Source organism: Elephantulus edwardii, unplaced genomic scaffold (assembly GCF_000299155.1).
Source record: "Elephantulus edwardii isolate Elephantulus edwardi_28Jun2011 unplaced genomic scaffold, EleEdw1.0 scaffold00207, whole genome shotgun sequence".
Classification (NCBI taxonomy): domain Eukaryota; kingdom Metazoa; phylum Chordata; class Mammalia; order Macroscelidea; family Macroscelididae; genus Elephantulus; species Elephantulus edwardii.
The window spans coordinates 151,619-156,358 of NW_006399957.1; the positions used below are offsets into that span (position 1 = coordinate 151,619).

Consider the following 4,740-nt stretch of genomic DNA (forward strand, 5'->3'; position numbering starts at 1 on the left):
ACTCCGATGGGAAATTCAGATCTGGGAATTCAAAGATCGGGGTTTCCATATAAGTTCAGCTATTTCCGGCTTGAGATCTTGCAGAGGTTCTGGGCTTATCTAAGAACTAGGGACTAAAGGTAGGAACTTCCTTCAAAGAGCTCCCTGTGAGGTTTTTGAAGATGAGATGATGAGCTTGAAACACTTAGCTCCCGGTAAAAGTCAGTAATAATTGTTGTTATGTGCCATCGCTTGCAACTCATAGCAACCCTATGTACAACAGCTCTAAACCCTCTGTCCTGTGCCAACTTTATTGTCTCTGATACACCTACCCCATTACCCCGTCATTGAATCAATCTGTCTTATCCAGGGTCTTCCTCTCTTGCTCTGTCCCTCCACTCTCCCAAGCATGACGTCCCTCTCCAAGGATTGATCGGTCCCTCTTAGAAACATGTACAAAGTATGTCAGACGAAGCTTTATAGTCTTTGCCTCCAAGGAGCAGCGTGATTTCACCTTCTCTAGGATGAACCTGTTTGTTCTCCTAGCAATTCATGGTCTATTCAATACTATTCTCCCACACCACAGCTTAAAGGCATCAATTCTCCTTCTATCATCCCTTGTCATTGTCCAGCTTTCTGATACATAGTAAGTAATTGCAAAGATCATGGCGTGGATCAGGCACACCTTAGTCTCCAGACTGACATTATTCCACTTCAGTACTCTGGAGAGGTCTCTGACAGCAGACTTACCCAATGCAATTTGCCTTTTAATTTCCTGGCTGCTGGTATCAAAAGCATTGATTGTGGACCCAAGCAAACTGAAGCTATTAACAATCTCAATCTCTTCACCGTCTATCAAGCTGCTGCCAATTGGACCAGTGGTGAGAATCTTTGTTTTCTTGATGTAATAATTACTAATGATAAAGCATTGCAGCCAAAATACCAGTAAAACCAATAAAATAACCAACACTCATCTCTCAGTTTCCTGAACTAAAGTGTCTAGCTGTTGTTATAAGAGTAGAAGAAATACTACCAGTATTTAACATACTAGTCATGGTGGGCAGGTTGCACTTGATCTGTCAATATTATGAGCCAGCAGAGGGGCTTGGCGATCTAATGCTGAAAATGAGCCATGGCCTCCTGTGGATCACAACAGTAGATTGCCCAACATAGTGCTGAAAGAGAGCCAAGTCTCATTGAGTGAAGACACTTCAGATAAAAGCTGGCTGTGCCAGCAGTGCAGGTGAGGTAGGACACTGATCTCAGTTGCAGGTGGGGTCATAGTGAGTAGGAGTTGACTCAGCAGCTGTAACAAGTATAATAATGAGCTCTGCCATATGTGAGAGGATGCTTGGTGGTGCAGTGGTTAAACACTCTGCTGCTCAGTGAAAAGTTGGTGATTTGAACCCATCCAATGCTGTGCAGGAGGAAGACCTGGAGTTGAGTTCCCATAAAGATTATTGCCTCGTAAACCCTGTGGAGCAGTTCTACTATGTCATGTGAGGTCACTAGGAGTTGGACTGGACTCCACGGTATCCAACAAAAACAACAGACTATACTGAGGCACAAAATAGTGATATTTTCCCATTTAAGCTGCTATCTTTCCCTCATCCACCCACCCACTGAACTTCATAAATCACCTAAGAATCACTTCATTAGGAATGGGAAGGCCATTGAGAGAAGCCAGGATGCTTTCAACTAAATGTTCCATCATTTGTTGTCTGGCTTGATGAGTTGCACGACCAATGTGAGGTGTCAGAGTGACAGTCTTCAGCTTCAGCAAAGGATGATTCCTGAAATACAAATTAATTAAGGAAACAGTTCAGACTGGTTTGGTGTTTTTAACTCAGATTCTGATTCCACTTCCTCTCAAAAGCTCTACACTGAGATAAGGAAGGCTGTGAGGTCTCCAGGAATTCCCACACCACTAAGTGTTTCTCTGACATTAAACCCAAAAGTTCTCTTGGGGAGGAGATTCTCCCTCATCACTAGAAAATGAAATGTTTTCAAAACAACTATGACATATCATCTCACCCCAGTAAGAACAGCAAGATTGAACAGGGAACAAATGCTGGCGAGGTTGTGGAGAAACTGGAACCCTTATTCATTGTTGGTGGGAGTGTAAAATGGTGCAACCATTATGGAAGGCAGGGTGGTGCTTTCTCAAAAAGTTGTAAATAGAAATACCATTTGACTCAGCAATTCCACTACTGGGTATAAACCCTAAATAAACCATAACTGACACCCAAGAAGATATATGCACACCCATGTTTATCGCAGCTTTGTTCACAATAGCTAAGAGTTGGAAATAACCCAAGTGCCCATCAACAAATGAATGGGTAGAGACACTGTGATATATTCACACAATGGAATAGTATGCTGCATTGAAAAACAACTCACGAAATATTATACAAAATGGGTGACCCTGGAGGACATTATGCTGAGTGAAATATCTCAATCACAAAAGGACAAATTCTGCATAATGCCACTGTTGTAAAGTGGGGCTGCCATCGGGGTTAGGGGAACCTAAGAAAAGAGAGGATAAATAATGTATACTGCACTGAGGGAAATAACTGTTTAAAAAGAATATAGAATTAGGTATTATTTTCATGACAAGATTACAGAAAAAGAAATGCATAGTAAAGTGGACTGTGGACTTGGGGGGATTGTATAACAATGAAAGAATTTTTTTTCTTTTCAAAGAGAAAAATGAACTGGGGCGGAGGGATGGGCAGGGAGGAAAATCTGCAACAATGAATGAATGGGGGGAAATTAAATGGAAAGAATAAGCTATAAAAAATAAATATGTTGCATTAAAAATCATTAATAAAAAATGCAAAAAAAAGGAAAACAAAATGTTTTCTCTTACTATGAGCTTATAAAAAATCCTTTTGTAAAACATAACCTATGTATCAGCATGACTACAAAACCTTGTGGTGAAATGAGTTCCTCTAGGTGGCCTTTGCCCAAATATTCTACTCCAGGGGATTGATTACGTTAGTTCAAACTGATTGATACATCCTATCAATCAGTGGGTAAACTGTAAACTGCTTGTAGTTTGACACTTTTTGTCTGATCCTATGATTAGTATTGATCTTTAAAGAAATGGTCAATATATATTATGCAAATGAAATGTCTCTGGCCTACTAGTGAGAATTCATCAGTTTATGGTCTCAGTTCAAGGCCATGCACTGAATTTTTTCAGACAGGAAACACAGCAGACAGGAGAGAGAAGAAGCAAGGAACCTTGTAAAAGAGCTATACCAAGGTCAAGGGCTGGTGTCAGAATTAGTAAACAGTTTGGAGAGTGGAGGTATGCCTGCACTTCAGTTCCTGAGAATGCTCCTGATCATGATTCTCTTTATTCACTCCGATCTAACAGAAGCACTGATGATACTACCTGAACTTTATAAGCAAATTAATGACTAAATTTATTTTCACAGTATAATACACTGAGGCAAGCAGAAATAAAATTTCACTCCCCAAAATAAAAAACATGAAAGCCTCAAAAATAGCTGACTGAAAGCAGGAACAGACAAGCCCAACTCAGTTTGGCCCTGGTTGGAAAAACCCAGGAGAAGCAGCCCACAGAGCTTGTCAGTGAATGTCCATTGAAGATAAGAAAAGAAATGAGAGCAGCAGACAGATAAGAGTGGTTTTCCAAGTGCCTGGCTCCCTGCAGAAGAGCATAGAAATAATGAAAGTCATGCAGAGTCTCATCAGAATGACGGAAATCCAGACCATCATGCAGGAACTGTTCAAGGAAATGATGAAGGCTGTAATCATCATAGAAGAGATGTTCAGAAGAAATGGAAGAAGAGGCAGAAATGGAAATTAACAAGATTCTGTTTGAAAGTACAGCAGGGACCTTGGGCAAAGCACCCAGTAAAATGACGGTTGCCCTTCCTGACACTAAGCCTGCCGAGGAGGCCCTGGAGGCCATGCGGTCCTAGCTGGAATTGAGTAAAAGTGCGGTGTAACTACTAAAAAACATGTGCTAGTAACATCTCCTCTGTTCTTGTCTCCTACAGTAGTCAGGACACACATTAGCACTGTATTAAAACGTGAAGAGCACATTTTTTTTTTTAATTTTGTGTACGTGTACCGTCAAATCAGATCTGACTGGTACAGGAGGATATTGCGCCTCCTTCTCCGGCAGAGCGTCTGGTGGATTCGAACCGTGTTCCTCTGGGATTGCAGTGCAGCTTCTTGCCACTAGGCCACCAGAGCTCCCCAAAGAGCACATTTTTAAAGAACCATAATAAAGTGTTGGGAAGAAGATGGTAATAATGACAATTTGCCTGAATTCCGTCACTTAACACTCCAGTTGATGAATATGACATAATTTAGCATAAAAAAAGAAAAGATGAAGCATAGTAGAACTCTTCACACACGTGAAGATCTGTAAGAAGGAATGAGAAATCTACTAACAGGAGAAGATAAAATAAATGAATGGGACCTTCTAAGAATCAAATCCCTATGCACATCCAAAAACTTCTCCAACAGGGTAAAAAGGGAAGCTACAGACTGGAAAAAAGTATTTGGTAATGACATATCAGATAAAAGGGACTTATATCCAGAATTTATAAAATACTTAAGCACCACAACAAGATAAAGGTACATAATCCAGTAGAAAACTGGGCACAGGATATGAACAGACACTTCACCAAAGAAGACATTCAGATGGCTAACAAGCACATGAAGAAATGTTCAAAATCCCTAGCTCTAAGAGAGATGCAAATCAAAACAAATATGAGATAT

The 4,740-nt window shown here is 40.5% G+C and overlaps 1 pseudogene; it reads right to left on the reverse strand.

Annotated features, from left to right (window-relative positions):
- Positions 1 to 1,615: 1,615 nt before the first annotated feature.
- Positions 1,616 to 4,740, reverse strand: part of LOC102872357 — a 16,244-nt pseudogene continuing 13,119 nt past the window's right edge.